Source organism: Sminthopsis crassicaudata, chromosome 2 (assembly GCF_048593235.1).
Source record: "Sminthopsis crassicaudata isolate SCR6 chromosome 2, ASM4859323v1, whole genome shotgun sequence".
NCBI lineage: Eukaryota > Metazoa > Chordata > Mammalia > Dasyuromorphia > Dasyuridae > Sminthopsis > Sminthopsis crassicaudata.
In genome coordinates this window covers 246748408-246773078 of record NC_133618.1, presented here as the reverse complement: position 1 = coordinate 246773078, position 24671 = coordinate 246748408, and the positions used below count along the sequence as shown (strand labels likewise).

At 35.3% G+C, this 24671-nt stretch overlaps 1 pseudogene; it reads left to right on the top strand.

The window, feature by feature from the left end:
• The first annotated feature begins 3275 nt into the window (after positions 1-3275).
• On the top strand, positions 3276-24292 carry LOC141552747 (E3 ubiquitin-protein ligase RNF126 pseudogene; annotated as a pseudogene).
• Positions 24293-24671: the final 379 nt, after the last annotated feature.

Genomic DNA, 24671 nt, shown 5'->3' with positions numbered 1-24671 from the left:
TATTTATGTGAGGGATTCCCAGCAAGGTCATTGGACTCTGCTGGTAGAACTCTACAGGCCAGCTGCTACCACTGCTCTCCCTCCCAATTACCACTTCGAGGTTTCCCATTATTCCCACTGGATAGAAGTGTCTACACCCTTATACTTTCAGGAACTTTATTTTTAACTCTCTCCATCCTAACTCCTATCTCAGGTCTTTATTAGCTCAATATCCCATACCTTCACATAGAAACCTCACACATCCTCCATATTGCACCCCAGTAATCTTTAGACATTGGGGAAATAAAGAATTACTTCTCACAGAAAGGTTGAGGACCCCTGCCTTAGATGAATAATCCTCTCATCGTTCTTACTCCTCCTTAATCATTCAAATAAATCTTTCACCTCTGAACAGGAGTGTCATGGTGTAATCTTATACAGTCAACTAATTTGACTTCACAGATTCTCTTTTCTTAGGACTCAAAGGAATATTTTGAATCCCATCATTTGAAGTTCTTCCCCTTTGAAACTTCTTTGAACTTTTTTTTATCTACTTTTACCTTTCTTTCTGACAGCCTAATACCGTCCTAAACTTTCAGAGATATCCCTTTTCAGGTCAATTTGTTGGTTTAACTGCAATTAAACTAGACTCACAAGAGTCAGATGGAATTCTTTTGTCCCATTTATCCATATCCTGCCAGTTCATTCTCACTGTTTTTTTCAGGATTTTACTATAAGAATGAAAATTAAAATCAATTGCATTTCTTTTGAAAGATCAAACAACAATATAGATATTTCTTATTTGAAAAATCTGTTATTTTATTGTTATTTCAACCAAAAAAAATCAGAAAGTTTAATATTCACAAATGTTTATTCATATTTACTGGGAAGATACTGGGACTCTTATGAAAAGAAACATCCACATTGGTAAAAACACCAGAACATTTATTTTGGAGTACAATTTAATTTAGCAAGCATTTGTTAAGTACCTAATTGTGCCGGGATTGTGGAAAGTACTGAGAGAAATATAATGTTTACATAAGAAGGACAATTTTTAGAGAAGTCATAGTCCTTCCATTGTTGAATATGATACATAGGATGACAATGAGGTTTTTCACTGGTTGAAATATTGCATCCAAGTCTAAAGTCTCTCATGCTGACAGTGATTTAATAAAAGCAGACGTTGGACCAGATGGGCAAAGAACAATGCAAGTGTCTCCTCCACTTATCCCAGTTCAATTTCATATCCATACCAAGCTAGAAAGGATCCAAGAAATTTCTAGCATTAAGACAAATCATTGTCTAAGAGAAAGGATTACCCTTTAGCCCATTATAGTGCATGCACATGTACACATGGAGTGAGTCAAAATAAAAGACTACATCTTTTCAAATTTATTAATATGGTTTGCAAACTCTACAAATACTAGTTATAATAATAACAGTTATCATCATTATTATTTTATTATCCCCTTACCGGTGTGTGTTGACTCATAGCCTTTGGCTATAACTTAAGAGTGAACGAACAGTCTGCCTTTTACCAAAGAGGCAAGAATGAATATAACCAGGCCAGTAGCCCTCAAGAGATGATATTCAGAAGTTTGTAACAAAGAGAAGCTAGTCAAAGTCTAGTAAAGAACAAAAGACCCATTTGAAAGAAGCATGATATCTGGAAAGGACATCAGAAACCCTAATGAGTCAGAGATATAAGTTTATCAGTCCACATATGCTCTCTATGTGTGTGCCCTCATCATACATGTGCCTGGACAATATGTGCTGCTAGCATATGCTTTCTTTTCTTTTTGCTTTTTGTTGAGGCAATTGGGATTAAGTGACTTGCTCAGGGTCACACAGCTAGGAAGTATTGAGTGTCTGAGGCCAAATTTGAACTCGGGTCCTCCTGAATTCAAGGCTGGTGCTCTATCCACTGCACCACTTAGCTGCCCCTAGCGGATGTATTCATATATATTTCCCGATCCCACATGTTTATTCTAAACATAGACACTGTATTCTTTGCACATGTGCTCATCCCCCATGTGATATGACAATCAGTGGAGGAAAGTACTATGGTATACATGCTGACAATATTTTCTTTTGTCACTTCATTTACTGTGCTATTTGATTTAACATCTTGTTTGAGTTCATATATTCTCTGACAGGCTAGTAAATATACCAGAAGTGGGGATGGGAGCTAGGATTTTCAGTGAATACACAACCACAGAGCATCCTGAACCTGGTGTTGATTGTCTGGAGAGAAATGTTTGTGAATGAGGTGTGCCCCCACATGCAATATGCAGATAACTATAAAGCACAATTCATTGCTTGCTAGATGCTTTGATGTCATTGCAAATAAGAAAGAGCCACTAGACAGGGTAAGGTCTCTTCAGATTCTAAGTTTACACAAATTATTTGGTACATAAGCAAGTCATATGTTGCTTTTCCCCTTGTAACATGTTGGCCCTGGATTTTTTTTAAGTTACACCAATAGAGTCTTCCCAAGCTGTAAAGTCTTTGAAAATAGATCACATCAGTCATTCAAGAATCAAACAAGCTAAATGTGGAAAGGCTCATCATGAGCCCACTGAGGACCAGATGAAAGGTTTGGGATTTTGGATCATAGGAAGCCATATAGCTTGATATGGATATAATTTGAACTTGGATAAGTGGAGGAGATACTTGCATTGTCCTTTGCCCATCTGGTCCCACGTCTGCTTTTATTAAATCACTGTCAGCATGAGAGACTTTAGGCTTGGATGCAATATTTCAACCATGTCCATTAAGACATGAAAGGTTTGTACTCTGCAGTGGTAGAGAGAAAGGGTGACATTGAAATAATGAAATATCAGGTAATTTTTACATAACATATTTTAAAAGAGTACATCTTATAAATTAATCACCTGTTATTTAGAGTCCCAGATGAGTCTGATGTGAAAATGTTTCATCTAATATGTAGATTTCATTTCAGCCTTTTGTGAAATCAGCCAATCAGTGCACATTTATTAAATTCTTACTCTATACCAGAGGTGTATAGGGGTATTCCAGGACTAGGACTTCTGGTTTGAGCGTTTCCCAGCCCTTTCAGGGCTGCTCATCAACCTTTGGAGCACACCTCTCTCCCACCTCTCTCCTATGGCTCTAAGAAGGTGTGTAGCAAAACCATCTCAGCAGATGGGTTAAACCAGGTTAGGGGTAATTGCAGGGCCTCAAACCTATCATTGAATTAAGGAGAGATCCACCCCATCCATGTGAAGACATCCCCCAGCAAAATGGGCAAATGAGAATAATTTGTTCCAGCGACCATGGTTGGAACAGGTACTGTGAGCCTTCAGAGCTTGGTCAAACATGGAAGCACCAAGGTCATCAGCTGCCTGTCAGGCTGTCTGCAGTCATCTTGATTTTGTCCTACCATTAGAATTCAAAGATGTGGAAGAGAGAGGGAGGATGAGGACTTTGTGTAACTCTGCCTTATTTGAATGCAATTCACATGCAAGCCAAAACATCATCCCATTATGTCATTGTTCTTCTTCAAAAATGAGGACAAACTAGTCACTATGTTAAGTATTGGGAAGAAAAACAAGAAGCAGAAACAACCCTGACCCTCAAAGGTCTTATAGTCTAACAAACAAGACAACACATACATAATGCTGCTCTCTCTGGAACAAAAATAGCCACTTTCCCCATGAGATCATACTCTTACTAAGATGAGATATTCTAATCAGTAAATGGATTATGCAAACAATTTGCTGCTTATTCTTAATGAGATAAAATCAGATCTAAAAAGTATAGTCATTCTAGGCTATTAATTAGAAAGTCAGATATAAATCCTCTGTCCTAATTCCCTTATAGTGGAAAAGTCAAATTGTACATTCATTAAAATTAGATTCTTAAAATGCCCCCTGCTGTGTTGATGTCAAGGGAATTGATCTATTTTCCATGATGCTGGAGCCAAATCATTTTGAGCATAGGTTTTCTCGTCTCTCTTAGCAAAGACATTAATGTTCATGTAATTCAAATCACCATTCATTTACCTGGGCATTTCTGTGACACCTATTCTCATCATCCTGTAGATGCTACTTACTGATCAGAGCATGTAGCTTAATTTTTTTAATCAGAATGCAAAGACTTTTTTTTTCTTTTTTCAAAAGTGGGAAGCTTAAGGATCTTCAGTAGTATTTCATCTGCTACGATCTACCAGCTTAATACAATATTGTCCATCCTAAATACATACTGCTCCATCTAGATGAGCAAAGACTCCCAGAATAGAACATATGGTAAATCATTCACTCCTAAAAGAAACCTATGTTATATGCCCCCAATGACTAAAGAAACTGAGGGTGAAGCAAGAGAAGGGGGAAGAGAATAAGCATTAAGTACCTACTATGATCAGATACTATATACTAAATGCTTTTTGTAAATATCATTTCATCTGAGCCTCACAACAATCCTGCAAAATAGGTGCTATTATTATTGTCATTTTATACATGAGGAAATTGAGTCAGAGATAAATGACTTTCTCACAACACAATAATATTGTATTATATTCATATCCTATTTTATTCTTTGATTATTGCCCAACTGATGCTCTCCCCCTTAGTTTCCAGTTCTCTATCACCACAAAAAGAACCACTATGAATATAATTGTACATATGGGTTGTTTCCCTCTTTATATGATTGCTTAATAATATTAAGAAAACAAGCTCCTGTGAAAGACTTAAGAATTTTAATCAATGTAGTGACTACCCATGATTCCAGAGGACTAATAGAACGCTACCCACCAAGAGACAGAGAGGGCATGGTCTCAATAAGAGACATACAGTTTTGCCTGTAGCTAATGTTGCTATTTGTTTAGAATGGCATACATATTTGTTACAAATGTTTTGTTTTTTTCTTTTTTTCCTTTCTTAATGGGGAACTTTTCCTAATGTGCAGGTCTAATCATGTCACATCCTGCCCCTTCTTCTGAATAATATTCAGTGGCTCCCTGTGCATTTAAAGCCCTTCTTAGCATAGCTCCCCTCCTACCTTTCTAGTCATTTTATACCTTACTCTGTCATATATTCTTAGATCCACTAGCACTAGCCTCTTTGCTGTTCCTCAAACAAAACATTCCAAACTCTTGGCTCTGGGCATTTTCTCTGGCTGCTTGCATGTCACAAAGACTCTGCTTCATCTACTCTGCCTACTGCCTTCCCCAGCTTCCTTTAAGATCCAACTAAAAGTCTATCTTCTACAAAGAGCCTTCCACATCTTTCACACCTTCTTTTAGTGCTAGATCCTAGTTTCTTTTAATTATTTCCTGATTATCCTGAAAACCTTCTCTTGTACATATCTGTTTGCTTGTTGTCTCCCTTATTGAATTGTGAGCTCCCTAGGGACAATGATCCCCTTTTGTGTTTTTTGGCATCCCCAGAGCCTAACATAGTACCTTAACATAGTTGATTAAAGAAGAGGGGGTAAAAGTATTTGTTAATTTAAAAAAGTTCACTTTCAAAAACCTATTTTTTATAAAGAAAAAGAAAAATGTGTCATGTAGATTCCTCTTTGCTCATTCACTCTATAACAATGCTTATGTTTCCCCCCCCCCCAATTGTCTGCAAACTATAAAATGTAAAGTCACATTTTCATGCACTATGCATGTGCCTTAACAGCACCAGTGTTTGTTTGATGCCACGAACATCCAATTCTTTGGGAAGAAGTATTTGTCAAGAAGACATATTAGTTCCCACCATAAGTGTTTTAGTGAATTTAATAGTAGGAAAGACTACTCAATTGATCCCTAGTGTTTTATTGTTTAACATCTGAGAAGTTTAGAGTCTGTTTACTTGGCTGAAGAAATTATCATTCAGGTATAAATCATTTATCTAATCAGTGACTAAACAACTAGCCCAAAATGACAAATTCAATGAAAGTAGATAAAGAGATAGAGGAGTACAGGTGGGTAGAGGATATAAGATGGCTATACTTTCTTAAGTAATAGATATATTAAAAATATAAGAGATTCATAAACACATAAGAGCAAATACATAAAAACATGATAGGAATACCATAATGCATGAACTTTGAAATCTGCTGTTTGAATAATTCATCCAAGGTTAGTCAGTCTATATAAGTTTTTATTAAGCACTTACTATGCTAAGTTCTAGGATACAAAAGAAAAAAGAAAAGAGTTCTTAAAGAGTTTATAATCTGGGTCTTCTGGCCACTACAGCCTACAAAGCCCATGGTCCTGTTGGTGGTTATCTTCCTCTACCAAAAACATTGTGGTACCTACAGGAAACAGCTCTGGCCAGGCAGCTGATTTTCACTAAGGACCATGCAAATTCCCAAAGTCCTCAAATAAGCACCAGGTACACAAAGTCTACCTTCTCATTATTGCTCTTCAATCACCTGTGATCAGAGAAAGAAACATGAAGCCCAAAATGCTGCTAAGGCCTTGAAAACCAGTCTCAAGCTCACCTAGACAAAAATGTGCTTTCACTATCAAGTATATGCAATCATTGTTTATAGCTGTGAGAAGGGGATAAACTTGGACATGGGGAGGAAGAAGGAATAGAAGAAATTCTCCCTGAACCTGATTGAAAATTTGAATTGTAGAGTTCTTCAGCACACATTCAGAAGAAGGGAGGGGGAACAGCTAAAATCAACAAGTTTTCACTTGTAGGAAACAACTTGGATTTTTAAAGTTTTATTAATTAATTTTTACATCATAATCATTTCCTGAACATCCCCTCCCACTAAATACTCTTTTTAATAAAAAAAAGTTTAAAATTAAATAAAGCTATCATAAAGAACAACACATTCAACCTTATGTACCCATAAGTCCACACCTCTCCATCCAAAGAGAAAAAATCATTTTATCATGGGCATTCCATGAATAATATTGGCCATAATAGTCTGAGTTAGGCTGCATTTTATATTCATTTAAATTTAATTATATTCATTGTGCACATTGCCCTCCTAAATTCTCTGTATTAGTTCATGCAAATTCTGTGTTTTTTCAAATTCCTCATATTTGTCATTTCTTACAGAGCAATACAATACATTATTTCATTCAAGGACCAAAAAATTAGATTTAGCTGGGTAGTACTATGGATGGTATACTAGACTTAGAATCAGGAAAACATATGCTAATACCCTGCTTCAGCCTCTTACTAGATGTGTGACCATGCACAAATCATTCCACATCTCATTTCAATTTTCTCATGTGTTAAATGAAGAGACTCGACTTATGTGGTATCTAAAGGCCTTTCCTATCCCAAATCTATGACCCTAGTTCATTTGACCATTTCTCTAACAGCTAGTTTCCTAAACTCATTTAGTTTTTAATTCTTTCCTAACATACACCCATAGACATACACATGCACACACACACACACACACACACACAGGCTTCTATAGATATTTTGGTGCATAGGAGATCTTTCTTTTTTCTTTCCATCTTTGACATACTTGGGGTATATGTCCAATGATGGATGGGGTCAAAGAATATAAAAGTTTAATGATTTTTCTCACATAATTGTAAATGGAATGAAGTGTGTATTATACATTGAATTGAAATTAACATTTTTGTCATGTATACAGTTTTGGTAAACCGGTTTTGCCTGTGTATATGTGACCAAAATGCATTTCAGTTCGAACCAATGAAATTAAATACCAACTCAAATCCAACCTTTCGACATAGAAAGATCTAATGGCATAAAATGAAGCTTCTGTGACTCTATTATTTTTAACTACTCAAGTTCATCTTTTGGATTTATATCTCTTGAAAAGAATTCTTTCATTGCTAATGTGAGTCATTTTATAAAGCTGGCTACCTCCCAGCTAATTTCTCTGATCTTTCTTCCAGATAAATCTTTCCATGATTTGATTTACATCTGCTCCTCTTTTCTGATTTATAGGTAGAATTCTCCCATGCATTTATATAAGCTGCAATATTTCTCTGCTTTCCCTGAAACTTTACTATTCCACACCAAGGAATTAAATATTTGGTCACTTATGTACATAAACCCCTGACCTGGCAGTCAGAATGCCTGGGTTCAAACCCCAACTCTATACAAATCCATTTCTTTTCTTTTACATTATTTGAGCAGAAACATGCTATGGAGTTAGAAGACACTTTCAAATTCCACTTTTGTGATTAAGTACCTGACCCTGGGCAAATCATTAAGCATCCAAAGTTTTCTGGGTTTCCTTATCTAAAGCATGTGGGAGTTGAATTAAATAACTTCCAAGGTCCTATCTGCAAAAGGTGGAAAAGATGGCCAATCCTATTTATCTTAATGAATTTTTTAACAAGGAAATATAGTAAAGTATTTTGAATATTATAAAACACTATATAAGTCTAAGAAATATGGACATTAATATGTCATATATTAAGGACTGAAAGAGTCTGACTATATTTATGATACAACAAAAAATACACTAAGAATCAATCCAGTGGCAAAAATTATCCAAATCATTACAAGATCATATATTTAAACCTGAGAGGAAATATTATCTAATCTAATCCCCCTACCCTCTAATTTTATGTACAGAAAAATGTGATTTACTCAAATTACCCAAGTAGTAAGTGGCTTGTTGTTGTTGTTGTTGCTGTTGCTGTTTGTTCTTCATTCTCAAAAATGGCCATAACATCAGGAAGGTGATGCCATGATGTGCAAGTGAATTGGATTTGAGAGAGGGAGAGTTATTCAAGGTCTTCAGCCTCACTTTCTCCTCCTGACCCATCTGAGTCCAGAGATCAGGACAAGTAGAGGTGGCTCTGGATGCAATGGAAGACTTTGGCCTTTAGGTAAGGAGAGACTGAAGATAAGAAGAAAAATGGAATAATGGTGGGGGTAATCAGCTAGGGAAGATAAAATCAAGTATGCATGCAAAGGGGTTACAAGACTAGAACCTCTGGTTCTTTGTTCACCCTCACTCTTTCTAGTGTACCTTGCACTGCCTCTATAAAGGGGTTTGATGTGTGTAGATACCTCAGCTATAAATCAGGATGTAAAAGTTTTTACTACCCAATTCTTGGGGTTGTTATAGGAAAGTGCTTTATAAATTATAAGGTACTATATGGATGGGAGTTATTATTTTCATTAGGGACCTATTGTGAAGTATTTGACTAAGCACTAGATAATCCCAAGCTTCATTCTTTACTGTTGTGACCATGGACAAATCATTCATCCCTCTCAGTCTCAGTTTCCTCAACTGTATAAAGTACATCTCAAAGCCTTGAAATTTTGTTGTGGTCAATATTTGCATATGAAAGGAAAGAGTTTAGAATTAATTTACTGAGTCTCTCAGATACATGCTACAAACACATCATTTCTTCTTCCTTTTTTTGTCCTGGCCTTCTCTTGCCCATTCATTTGCAAGGAAAAACTCAAAGAATCTGAGTGGATTAAATCAAGCCCCAATATTTCCCATATGGCTCTTGGTATTTAGAAAAAGGCAACCCCAAAATGATATGGGAAGTAACTTCCTAATTTTAATTAACAAACAGGACTGGGACAAAGGCACAGATAATTTTAGCAGAAGAAAGAGAATTTTAAGAGACCAGCTAAATGTCTGTGGGTTCTAATTAGCTGGCTAGCTCATGAATGTCCCAAAAGAATTTAGCTCTTGAGATAAAAATACTGAGATCTGATAGATTTACCTCTCTGATAGGAAAAAAGACACTCTTCCCTAGCCAAAAAGCTACAATGTGATAGCCCTACCTTTTTAAGAGAGTTGAAACTTTGTCTTTGGGAATGAGGTGGCCATAGTTCCTCTTATAGGGAAAAGGGGACACTTCAGTTGGTGACTTGATCTAAAATCCATTAGGAGGCAGCAGGAAGCAAGAGAAACATGACTCAATCCCCAAGAGACAAGAGTAAAGACATTGTGCTTAGTGGGAAACAAAAACAATAGTTGGGCCAGTAGCAAATAATACACAGTGGAAAGGAGTCTCCATTAAAGCAGTGGTGACATCACGAGAAAAAGATGGCCCTTTGGTAGCAGAACCATGAGCTTCCCCACAACTGTTCCTTGGTCCACTGTATTCCCTACATGTATATCCTTCCATATGTATGAACCGGCTATACTTGATCTATATATATGAATGTCGTACTTGATCTCTCTGGGTCACTCCACTGAATTCATGGAAGAGTATTCTTCAGGTGTATGAAAGTTAAGAAATTCTGTTACTATTTTTTACACTCTATTATTCCATTAAATTCCTCTGCTTTAAACTATCTGTTCATTCCAGATGGCAAGGTAGAGACTCATGAGCTATGCTGAGTTTTGTTTTTTTTTTTCCTTTGTGGATGAAGTCCCACAGAGCACCTTGAACTTAGGACAATGTTTTCTGTAAGAGGCCAGAAATTACCTGTAAAATAAAAATCATGCTACTCTCATTATCTACCTTCCAGGACTTTTGTGAAGAAAATCTCTTACAAAGTTTAAAACACATAGAAATGTGAGCTATTATTATCAAGCTTTAAGATGTTATAACTGTGAGTCCTTAGTAACAAAATACACTAAACAACCAGATGTCAGGTTGAATTACATGATTTGTTTTCATATCTTTCCTCTCCCAAACAAAATTTTTCAACTATGTATGCACAACAAGAGGGGCTAGCTGTTAGAGTACTGGGTTTGTAGTTAGGAAGACCTAAGTTCTGGGCTCAGACTCTTACTAGCTGTGTATATATCCCCTTTTGCCTCAGTTACTCATCTGTAAAAACAGGGACACACTGGGAAAGAATCCAGTTAAGTTTGCCAAGAAAACCTCATAGACTATGCTCATAGGGTCACAAAGAGTTAAACCCAACTAAACAATCCAACAATAAAAAAATGCACAATGTAAGGATGACAGATTTTTTCTGTCACTAGGCATCCACATTGAAATATTCCTTTTTTCACTAATTTGGCTGAACAAGATTATGTAAATTATAAGTACACCATTTCCTCTTTCCCCACTGTCTTCTAGAAAATGTAATCTAGCTTAGTTTTAGGAGTATTCCCATGATCCTCATCATGGCCTGAAGTTTTATTCTAAAAATAGCTCACTCATTTATGAGCATTAGAGCTTTATAGACCCATGATCCGAACATAAATTTAAAGATAATACACATTTGATATCATCTAATCCAAACCCTTTATTTTTCAGATGAAGAAACTGCAGCCTAGAGAAGACCTTCCCAGCAACACAAAAGTAAGAAATATTAAAAGCAAGATTTGAACCTAGGACTTCCTGCCTGTAAGTGGAGCACTCTATCTTTTCTATCACACAAAAACAAAAGAGATCTTAGAAAAGATCTAGTTCACCTTTTTCATTTTATAAAAGAAGAAAAAGAAGGCAAAAAACAAACAAACAAACAAACAAAAACTTAAGAGACTTACTGGAAGTCACAGAAATAGATGTGATCCTGGATTTAAAAGCAGTTGCTTTCACTACAAGGGCTCTTTCCTCTTCTCTTTCAAGTAGGCTATCACTTTGCAAGTAAACTGGGGCTCTCAGTGGTCAAATGGCTGGCCCATGATTACACACAGTACCCCATTCATCTAGGAAAGATTATAGTCCAAGTCTAAAACTCTAAACACTAATCAATCAACCATTCAATAAGCATTTATCAAGAGATTATTATTTACAAAGGATTGTGCTAAGTGGCATAGATATAAAAATAGAAGTGAAATAATTCCTGTCCTCAGGGAGCTTACATTCTGCCTCTGATGCATGGAGCACGTTCTTTAGAATGTCCTACCAAACTGGAATTCCATTAATTACAGACCAGCAAAGGAAGATGTTTTTCCTGTTATTCAAAGATATGTTTAATTATATCACAGCCTTGGTCACAGGTAATGACATATCAAATTTTTAAGTACCTCACTTCATGAGAGTGGAAACAGGTAAGAATTCACATCTTAAATAGAAAATGCCCTCCCCCTGCAGTCATGGATGGAAGTATGTTTGCCAGCACACGGTATTCACCAGCATTCTAGTAATGAGAACAGAGATACCTTAAAAGGTAGATTGTGCCCAGTGTGTGAGGATCCATATACTTGAGGAGCAGTCCACGTAAATCCAATCTAATTTGCTTTAATTGAGCTTGAAGGGAAGACCCTATTTACATTAATTTTCCATCACCAAAGGAGGCTGCCACCCTTATTATCATTTAGCATTAACAAAGGATTTTAGCTTTGCCAAGGACTTAGAATCCATCTCCTTAGTTATTTTCCTTCAATAACTATCTGAGTGGGGCAGAAGACCTCACATGCCATTTTAATGTAGTGATGTCTGTTTATATGTTGAAGGCAGACAGCTGGCCCTGGTGTTATGGTGAGCTATGTGGGCACATAAAGGAGGAGGGTCAAAACTAACAAGCATAAGCCACATCCCCAGGGTTTTGAACAACCATAGCCCAGTCTTTCTCCACCCCAAATGAATATTTATTCCTGTACATAAGCAAGCCAAATCTCAAACAGAGACCTTATTAGGCATGCAAAAACAAAGCAAACCTCAGGCTCTGGTCTTGCAGAAAGCAGTAGACTGAAGACCAGTTTGAAGTCACAAATGCTGGGAACAAATCAAATCCCATCTGTACCTTGACAAAATGAGATCATGGCGACTTTGAACATTTCAGCAGTGTTTCTTAGGTCCAATTATTTGAATGGATATGTGGAAAGGTTAAAATTCTTGAATTTACATTTTTATTTTTTATTCATTCTCTGCTAACTCTTAGTTCATCAGGTCAACTCATTAGTCCACTTTAAATTTTCTAACAATTGTGAACTTTACACCATTAAGATCATAGTTTTAGCACTGAAAGAAACGTTAGAACTCATCGCTCTATCAATCTGTCCCTAAATCTTTATTGTCAGTTGTGTGTCGGGCATTGAAGAAATGAATACAAAGAATGAAATAATCCCTATTTCTCAAGGACCTTGCTGGAAGAAACAAGTATTTGTATGTGTGTATAAATATATGCATATACATGCTCATTATTTTCTTTCCCAATAAGTTGATATTTATGTTTATACAAGTACACACATAAGTTTACAAATACATAGAATATAAATATAAAATGCATAAATATTAATAAATACAAGGTCATTCAACTCAAAATAGTTTGGGAGGGAGTACACTAACAGTTGAGAGAAATCAGGAGAGATTGGATGAAGAGATGGTTTTTGACTTCATCTTTAAAAGAGGGAGGAATTCCATAAGACAAAGCTGAGGATGGGATATGTTCCAGGCATCAAGACTGGTCAGTGAAAAACTAAAAAGACAGGATATGGTGTATCCTATGTGGAGATGTCCTCTGTGGATCTCAAAGTGTGAAAGTAAGGAGAATGCCTAATGAGGAAAGATACATGGTTTGGGGGCAGAATGTGGAGGACTTTAAAAGTATATAAAAATATAAAAAAATTTATATTTTATTTCTGAGGCACTAGAAATTCATTGGAGGTGATTGATCATGGGGGGTAACATGGTAAGATTTGTAGAGGATAGTGAGAGACTTCGTACAAAAATGATGAGTTAGAAGACTATTGATATAGTCTGTGTGAGAAATGCCAAGGACTTGAACTAAGCCTGTACATGTGTAAGTCAAGTCTTTTTTTCCTTATTTTAAAGTCTAAGAAATTGAAGTTCAGGGAAGCAAATCATTCAAATTGATCTATATGTGGAAAATGTAGGATTTGAACTCATATTATTTGATTCCACATCTACTACATTCTTCTGTCACACTATTTTGCCTGACTTATTTCCTGAATGACATTTGAGGATTTACTGTCCTTCAAAATGGAAAAGATAAAGCTTATAGTAACTTATTCTTTTTGAAATGCATGTACAGTAAGTTATTTTGTATAAAATTGTATATAACATATAATATGTAATAATACACATTATTATATTGCAATTAAATAATTTAATTAATTTAATCATTAAATTAATTAAATATTAAATAATAATTAGATTGTTAAAATAATAATAGTATATAATAATATAATAAATACGTGTATGAAAATTATTCAGTTCCACAAACCAGAAGCTAAAATTTAGAAGGAAAGTGAAAGGTAATAAATGTATGAGTGAAACAGAAATCCCCTTTGTCACAAACATCCACATCCCAGCTTTTATTGAACATCACCAAATATGGGGAAATTACCACCTTCAGAGACAGTCTATTCTACTTTTGGATGGATCTATTGGAGATCTTTAAACTAATAACAGAAATCTTCTCTGCCACAAACATCCACATCCAGCTTTTCTTGAATATCACCAAATATGGAGAATTCACCACCTACAAAGGCAGTCTATTTCACTTTTGGATGGATCTGTTGGAGATTTTTAAATTAATAACCCTGACCAGTGCCAAAGCCAGATCACAGAAACAGAGAATTTTTAAATTGGAAGGGACCTTAGTGACTGTCTATCACAAGTCACATCAGAAAAATAATCCTCACTTCAACACATATAATAACTGGACCTTCAGTCCCTGCTTGAGCTTTCCATGGAAGAAGAACCCACTATTTCCAAAGACAATCTATTCTACTTGTAGATTGCTTTAATTGCTAGGAGGTTTTTCCTTATATCCACCTAAGAGTTTGTAATTTCTCACCCTTAATCTCCTTGGCAGATCTCTCTCTCACATGACAATCTTTTCAACATTTTAAGACAGTTATTATGGACCTATAGCCTCTGATTCTTCTTTTCTCTAGGCTAAACATCTCCAGTTCCAGGATCTCACAATAGTTTTTTTTTTCCTACATGTTCTCTAGTTTATCAATATCTAATGTATATTAAGGAGCCAGTATTGATACAAATAATCTAGACATGGTCTGATGAGAAAGGAATCAAATTAAATTATCATCTTCTTATAAGTTGATATCTGATTCTTATTCTCCTGACAGTTCTGTCTCCTCTCCAACTACCTTAATAAGGGTGCCATTTATCTAATGTACTTCGACAATCAAACACACACACACACACACATACACACACACACACACACACACACACAGGAGAGCATGTACTGTTTTTGTTCTTGTTATATCACCAGTTCTTAGCACAGTGCCTGACATATATTTAATAATTTGTCTCTCTGTCTGTCTTATTTTTGGTAACCTTTGCTTCTCTTAATGTAGACGAAGATCCTATTGGTATTTTTTTGGCTACTACATCACACTGATGACTCATATTGACCTTGTCATCCACTAAAACCCCCAAATCTTCTTCAGATAAACTGCTATCTAACCAACTGTCTCTCTCACTTGATACCAGTGAAGGTTATCTTTTTGAATCCAAGTATAAGATGACATTTAGCTGATGAATTTTATTTTATTGCCTTCAACCCAAAGTTATAGCCTGTCAAGATACTTTGGAATCCTGACACATTCATCTAATTCATCCGATAGCTAGCCTTTCCAACTTTGTGCTCTCTGAACATTCTACAAGTATACTATCTATGCCTTTACCCAAATAATTGATAAAAATATTAAACACAGACCCAAGAATAACCCCCTGAAGCACTTCACTGGAGATCTATGGCCAATCATTAAATCGTTAGTGATCTATTCTTTGTGAATCTAGCAAATTGTAATATTGTTTAGGCCATACTTCTCTTTACATTTTACAAATAAATAAAATGTTCTATCTCATCATATGTTTTGCTAACATCTGAATAATCTATACTTACAGCATTTTTCTGATCTGCTAGTTTAACAACTTTTTGAAAAAGGAAATAAAGTTAGTGAAGTACACTCAGAAATTGAGAAATTCATATTGGATCTTTTGTAATCAATGCTACCTTTTCTAGATATTCATAAAGTATTTCTTTAATGATCTGTTCTAGAATTTTCCCAAAAATTCAAGCTAATTTGCATATAACTTACTGATGCTGTTCTCTTCCCTTTTAGCAATGGGGAAACATTCAGCCTTCTCCTGTCTTTCAATATTACTCCTGTTTGTCACAATCTCTCAAATATCAGATAATCAATCTTAGGCTGACCTCTGTCAGGGCTAAAAAATTGAGTTTTTCTGATGTTTTGGGGGAAGTAAATACCAACTCTGTATCTCATAAAAGCTCTTATTACGTTGCTCTTCCTGTACCAAACTGTACAATGTAGAAATTACTATTCATTTATTTATTAATACTCAATTCATTTCATTCAATAGATGTATCTGAAATGCATAATGTTTACAAGATGCTACTCAACGCTAGTAATGAAAAAAATGAAAAATCACAAAGTACATATTCTGAAGGCTTTTCTAGTCTTTCAAGAGAGCAAGTATCAGGAATACTTTGAAATTTTTAAACTAAGTTATTTTTTTTACCACTTTTAATAACATGACAATAAGAAGATTACTCAATATGGAGTAAGAGGAACTGAGTTTGGATATTGGCTTGACTACTTACTACTTATATAATATGAGGTATAATTTAATCCCTCTGGGTCTTCGTTTCCTTATCTGTAAGAAGTGAGCATTGAACTAGCTGACCTCTGATCTACCTTCCAGCTCTAAACTTATGATCTTAATAACAAAACTTTCACTACCTTCCAGTGCTCTGGCAGGCTGGATTGTTTCATGTGATTATTGAGACTACATTAAGGTGTTATGGTTTCCAGTGGAAATTACAAGGTGGAAATCTGGGTCCTAGCAAGTATCTTCACCTTCTTCACAGGACTGTGGTAAATGATATGATGTGTCTAAAATGCTCTACAACCTTTAAAGTTCTACAGAAATTAAAGCCATTAATACTATTATTCTTCATTATTATTTAGGTCAAACAATCTTTACACCATGGAAGGAAGCAAATGTAAAAGAAGTAGTTAAGGTTTATCTTTGCATATATCTAATCCCTTATGCAAATTCAATGACATCTGATGTCTCCTAAAATGAATGTTCTTCCCAATTACTAAAGTCAGAGACATTTGTTAATATTGTCTTCTCTGACTGAGTCATTATGCCAACCCTAAAATTAGCTTCATCCTTTATTATATGTTGAGGTAAGTGTAGGGATTTATGTCTACATTAAACAATCATTGTGCTGATTCCCCAGACTAAAGTATTGCATTAATATTTCCTAGCAGTAACAGATGAAACTGTAGAAAGCATTATAGCACAATTAGTAGGTAGCCCAACAAAGGAAATCATTCTTTTCTGACTTAAAAATATTAAATTCAAGTATTTCACACCACTACCAAAGATAGGGCTATTGCTTCCTAGCACATTGGCTGCTAATTACAGTCTTGTTCTGAATCTCATTTTCAATGTCTCCCATTAAAATGTTATGTTCTTTTTTAAAAAAAAATATACATAATCTTTAACTTATACTTTAACATATTTAACATGTATTGGTCAACCTGCCATCAGGAGGAAGGGGTGGGAGAAAGAGGGGAAAAGTTGGAACAAAAGGTTTTGCAATTGTCAATGCTGAAAAATTACCCATGCATATATCTTGTAAATGAATAGCTATAATAAAAAAAAGGAAAAATGCACATAATGTAGAAATGATCCCTAAAATTATAACATACTTATTGCATTGTGTTTTGCACACAGCAAGTACTATATAAGTGTTTGTTCAATTAAATGAGGAACTATCTGGATGCTGTCAATTTTCTCTGATTTAATGTTTTTTAAAACAAAAAAAAAGCTATTTATATCTTTTGTTTCACATCAGCTTCATTACTAACTATATCTCTCTCCCCTATGAAGACAGCAAATAGTATGTAACAAAGAATATAAAAGAAAGAGGGAAACATAAGCAAAGCTAACCAACCTATTAAGCGAGTCTGAGAGTCTGTTCCATATTAAGTCCCTCCATTTCTGCAAAAATAAAAAATAAAAAGATGTACATTATTTCATCTCTTTTTTGCATCAAGCTTGATCATTAATCATTGTATCACTTTCAGTTTCATTTAACTGCTATTGCTCTTTCCATATATTAGTGAATTCATTGTTATATTTTGTTTTCTTGGTTCCATTTAATATATTCTGAAGTTCATAGTTCTCATGCTTTCCTACATTCATCACATTTGCTATTTTTTACAGCACAGTAATATCACATTACATTCGGAACCACAATTTATTAAGTTATTTTCCAACTGATGGACAGTTATTAGAAGATAGAAGGGTATGGTGTGCTCTGGTCCATGGGGTCACAAAGAGTCAGACATGACTGAAAAACCGAACAACAATAATACTTTATTTTTTGGTTTGTTGGCTTGATGAGAGAAGCAACAGAATATGGGTAGGAAAAGTTCTGAAGCTGGAGTCAAGGAATCTGTCTTTGTTTCTTAACCTGTATGAACTTACTACTAGTAGGCTATTTTTACACCCACTTTACAAAACACTTTTCCCCTTTAGGTCTTGGTTTCTTCCTCTATAAAATAAGGAGATTGAACAAAGACATTTCTAATGTCCCCTCAAGTTTTAACTCCATAATCCTATAATTTTTCTTTGATTTAATTAAGTTCTTCCTAAAGAGTTAATACTCCAAAATTTGTGCTTTTGAGAACTTCTTTCAAAGGAACTTCTTGTTCCTCTTAAAAATTCTTAAAAACTGATTCTATAAATCTGAATAAATACTAATATCCAGATATGAACAAATCCTCATATCTAGTAATTGCTTTATTTTCTAGAATTCAATTTAGGAGATCATCACTAGTATCAGCAACAGCACATTAATTCAGCAGACTATAAAAGGAGTCTGGAGTCTTATCTTTGAATATTGCCTCAGACACTTACTACTACTACTACTACTACCACCACCACCACCACCACCACCACCACTGCTATTGATAACAAGAGTTAATATTTATATAGTATTTTAAAGTTTATAAAGGGCTCTTTATATATTTATTATGAAATAGTAGCTCTTTAGGACAACTAAATGGTATGGTAAATAGAGTCAAGTCTACAATTAGGGAGACTTCAAATCTGGTTTGAGACACTAGCTATATGACCCTAAGCAAATAACTTAGCTCTGTTTGCTCCAGTTTCCTCATCTGTAAAAAAATAAAAAAATAAAAAATAAGCTAGAGAAATAAATGGCAAATTATTCCAATATATTTGCCAAAAACAAAAGAACTAAAAGGGTCATGAATAGATGGATAAAACTGAAAGCAACTGAACAATACCTAGCTCTTTAATCATGGGGAAATCAATCAACTTTTTTTCATTATCTGTAAAATAGGGATAATGACATTTAACCTATATCATATTGCTTACTACCTTGGGGAGGGGGAGGTAAGGGAGAAAGGGAGAAAAATTTGAAACACAAAATATTACAAAAAATGAATGCTGAAAACTATCTTTACATATATTTGGAAAAAAATATCATTGAGTGAAAAAATGAGGGTAACAAAATGTGGATTATCTACTTCACTGGCTTGTTTTAAGGAACTTATTGTAAAACCTTAAATCCTATAGAAATGCAAGTTTCTATTTCTTCTGCAAGTATTGGACCACTACTACCTCTAGAATAAATTCATTTAATTCATTTCAAATAACTATTAAGAATGAGCCCAAGCCATTCAAGTGGAATTCCTCTATGGATATATGAAGAGAGATACAGCATATAACTCGATAACGATAAAAGCCAACATTTGTGTAGAATCTTGTAGATTGTATATCACTGTATATATTTTATCTAATTTGAGCCTCACAAAAATTCTGAGAGTTAGATTTTGTTAATGAACTTGTTTTAGAGATGAGAGAACTGAAGTTGAAACTAAATTTTTACTTAGGAGCACACAGCTAGTAGATGAGGGAAGATGTGAACTCGGACCTTCCTGACAGTGCTCTCTCCACTGTGCTATTTAACTCAATTAAAAATAGACTGCATTTAGAAAGTATTTTAAGGTTTATTTCACTTGATCATTACAAAAATCATATGAGGTAGGTGTTATTATTCACATTTTATAGAATAGGAAATAAACCAAGAGAAGTTAAAAGGAAATTACAGTTTAATGGGCAAAAAAGATACATACAAATACTTAGAATACACACACACACACACACACACACACACACACACACACATATAATAGTGAGATAAGTGTAAAGGAGAGATATGGGGAAAATTTAAGGAATGAACTATCATTTTGAATGACAGAAGATGAATATCTATTTTATCATAATCTGGCAAATGTTTTGAGAACTCTAAAGGAAGGTATAAAGAAGGGAGTGTCTGTTCCAGGCATTGGGACTCCATGATACAAAAAGCATAATGATGGAAGAGGGTGGTACAGAAATATAGGATGTAGAATCATCCAATTTGTCTGGAATGTAGCTTGTGGAATAATGTCATAAAATTTTAAAAATAATTTGAACAAGATTCATGAGTATAAATGTGAAGATTTTAATTTATTTGGGAGGCAAAGAGAAGCCATGAAAAGTACTTGAGTAGTTGAATGATGCATCAAAGAGGTGCATTAGTAAGATTATTTAAGCAATCCAGCTAAGTAAAAGATGAATAAGTGATAAATCAGGAAGAGCAAGAAAATAGTTATTACAATATTTTCAGCAGGAAGAGTTGAAGGCACGATTCTAAGAAGTTACAGAAGAAGTTGAAAGTATGGGTTTTCTTTTCTTTCTTTCTTTCTTTCTTTCTTTCTTTCTTTCTTTCTTTCTTTCTTTCTTTCTTTCTTTCTTTCTTTCTTTCTTTCTTTCTTTCTTTCTTTCTTTCTTTCTTTTTCTGCTTCAATTTTAAGCAAAGATTTTTAGAAATTTGGTGCATCTTACCAGATGGTAGTTCATTAATAAAAGAGAAATAATCTATATCCACGTATGTGTTAAATGTTAGAAATGTCTTTTTGCAACTTCAACCTTTAATTTTACACTTTAAAAATTGAATACATCAAGGAAACCTCTTTCAAGAAGAATGAGCTTTGTTTCTTTGAGAAAGAAAAAGCAGGTTCTTTTGCCAATGAATGCCTCAGGTAAGAATGAATTATGGAGGACTTCTCTAAGAGCAAGAAACATCAGAGTAAAGATATTCTATTACTTTATGAGGATTCATTTTAGTATTTCTTCTTTCCTCTCTATATTCCTAAAAGACTATTTAAATACAAGTGGAAGGGGGTGAGCTTGTGTAAGATTCTCTTTCAGAATCCATTATGGTTCACAAAAAAATTCCTTGCACATTTTAAATAGCCCAGAGCAAATTTCTGATCATTTTAAGAGATGAGTAATTAGTTTGTTGATATGTTATCACAGTGAAGAAAGCAAGATCATTGAGCTATAATAGGAGAATAACAACTGCTACTAATAGCATTATTAAGGATATCCACCTCTATCTTATCAGGCTTTCTATTAGTGTTGGTTAATTTCAGTCATGTCCAACTCTTTGTGATCTCATTTGTGGTTTTCTTGGAAAAGATACTGGAGTGATTTGTCATCTTCATCTCCAGTTCTTCTTATAGATGAGGAACTTAGGCTTGCCTAGAGACACATAGCTGGTAGCTAAGCTAGATTGAGTCTTCCTCATTTTAAACCCAGTGCTCTATCAACTGTGTCACCTTGTGTCCACCAGCATTATAATATTTAAATACAAATTCAATATATAATTAAACAACATTTATTGAGAACTTATTGTATGCAGAGTACTATACTAGATATTAGAATTTACAAAAATTAGTAGGATATGGACTTTGAATTCTTGAAAATTCTTTAAGGAATAACTATAGCAAAATAGAGTGCAATAAGTACGTAGGAAGAAGCTTTCCACTGGAATCTACCAATGTTACAAGACACCACTCAGTTGCCAATATGATCTCCTAAAACTCAAGTCAAAATATGTTACCTCTCTACTTGTTAAACTCTGATGGTCCCCAATTACTTCCAGAATCAAGTATAGAGTCTTCTGTTTGGAATTTAAAGCCCTTATAAACTTTACTCCTTCTATCTTTATTGTCCTCTATATTTTACTCCCTTCCATAATCTTATCTGTATTGGCCTATTTGTTGTCCTTCATAAATAACCCTCCATCTCCCAATGTCTTTGGGATTGCGTGGCCTTTCCCCTATGCCTGAAATCCTCAACCTCCTCACCTCCACTCTTATATTCCCTAGATTCCTCCAAAATTTAGCTCAAATCCTGTTTTCTGCAGGGTACCCCATCCCCACCCCATTTTACTAATCCTGATACCTTCCCTCTGAAAGTTTTTCTCTCTCCTGCTCCCTCTCTTCCCTTCATTTCTTTCTCTCTCTCATTTTGTCATTTCTCTACTTCTCTTCTTCTTTCCCCGTCTCCCTAACATTTTTTTTCTTTTTTCTTTCTATACATGCTATACTTACTATACATACTATAACATACATATATCATATAAAGACATCCATATGTATATACATATATAGTATAAATATGTATTTCTATCTTGAATATACATATTTTTATATGTTGTTTTCTCCATTAAAATGTGAATTCCTTGAAATCAGAAGTTATAGCTTTTGCCCTTCTTTGTATCCTGAGCACTTAGGGCTGTGTCTGACACAAAACACATTTAATAAATCTTTCTTAGTTGACTGGTTGTAGTTCTCAGAGACGACGCTAGGCAGCACAAACTCACAACTCTTTACCATGGTAGAAAGTTTTAAGATAAAGATGTAGAAACAAGTCGTACCAGTCATTAAAAGGTAAGTTCAGAGAAAAGTGCTGATGGTCAAGTGATGACTTTTTTTGGCTATTCACTTTATTGTCTAAATTTTGGAAAGAATTATAATGATTTTGAGAAAATTTTATTTAATTGCTATTGAGGCTTATTGATAGGGGTTTTGCAAAATGGTGATTTAAAACAGCCCTTGTCCTTTACTTAGTGATCCTGCAGTTGACACAAAATATTCCATTTGGAAATTAGGAAATCAAAATTCATGTCATGCAATATTGAGTGTCTGGTCAAAGTCACATGGTATATTCTAGTTCTTCTGAGCTGAGATGGAGGGCTCAAAGGAGGCCTCAATGAGACTAGCAGAAGGAAAAGCTAGGGCTCTTCTCTTTCTCTTTTGAAGCCTTTATTTATTTTGGCTTTACTCACCAATCCTGATCAGTGGATCCCTATTACCTCCAGGAACAAATATGAAATACCTTGTTTGACTTTTAAAGTCCTTTTTAACCTGCCTTTTTCTACCTCTCCAGGAACTTTATAACTTATTTCTCTTCTTTTCTATGATCCAGTGTCACTGGCCGTGTTGTTCCTCACATATAACACTCCATCTCCAGGCTCAATGCATTTTCAGAACTTAGAACTCTCTCCTGCAGCCCAGATGGTACTTCTGGCACTGCTGTTCCACAGAGATCTCCCTGCAGCTGCCGGATTTTATCTACCCAAGGTGTGAGTCTGGTTTTATTGAAGAGCTTCTGGAAGAGACCAGAAATACTGAAAATAGTTCCAACTCTGCTACAGCTCCCATGGATCAGAACAGGAATATTCAACAATTGGTCAGTGGAATTATTGCACCTGCAACAATACCAAATTTGGGATTGGGTCCTTGGGATGTTATGTATTCAAATACAATAGAGTATGCATGGGGTGCTGGCCTGGATGCGATCATTACACAGAGCCTAAAATGACTCCAGAAGGACCCAGGAAAAGGCCTTCCCTGGGATTCAGGTGGCAGGATTGCCTCACTTATTATCCATGGCCAAAATCAAGATCCCAGACACATTGAGTTCAATGAACTGATTTCTTCTGGCAAAAAAAGTTATGCCCCACACCAAGGATTTCAGGCACTCTTGCCTACCTGGAATTAATAAATCAAAATAAAATAAGAAAAGGTGCAAGGGCAAGTCTCTCCCTGATAACCCCAGAGTTGTCAACAGCATTCCTTGTTTAGGGCAGCACAGAGGCCTCCTTGTCATTTCAGTTCCTTAATTAGTTTGATAATACCAGTTCCCCCACCAACAGACAAAGAGAAAATACAAGCCCTTCCCACCATATAAGTTACAAAGGAACCCTTAGGTTCAGGGTTAGAATGTCCTGTATGCAAAGATGACTATATGCTGGGTGAGAATGTCCAGCAGTTACCTTGCAATCACTTATTCCACGATGGCTGCATAGTCCCCTGGTTGGAACAGCATGATACCTGCCAAGTGTGTCAGAAAAGCTTAAGTGGACAGAACACTACCACAAATCCCCTGGGACTGACAGGAATGAATTTTTCTTCCTCCTCCTCTTTCTCCTCCTCCAGTTCGCCATGTAACAAAAACTCAACAAACAACTCAGGAATCTTACCACCAGCCAGTCCAACCAACCACCCTGACCTTCTTCTCTCTCCTCCCTTTGTCCCCAGCCTACCCTGTCCATTGCCTATCTGCTTCCTGGCCAGAGGGAGCAGCTAATCTTCCCCTACCCTACACTGAACCTAGGAAACAGAGTGGGAGGAATGGGGGAGGTTGCAGGAGAGACCTCCAAGACTCCAACACCTTTTTTTTTTTTCTTGTAATGCTCAAGAAACTGAGGAAAGACAGAGATTAAAGGTTTTTAATATTTTAATTGTGGAGAATTTAGACCAGCCATACTAGACATAACCAGCCAGATGGATTGGACTCTTGTCTCAAAGTATCCAACAATGAGTAAGAAATGCCAGAGACTTTTTTAGGGCTCCAGCAATCAGAGAAACAAAGGCAAGGGGAGTGGGGCAGAGCACTGGATGAGTGGAAATTCCAGGAAGGACCATAAATTCCGATAAGTTGGGAGTGAAGAAGGTGGTCAAGCAGG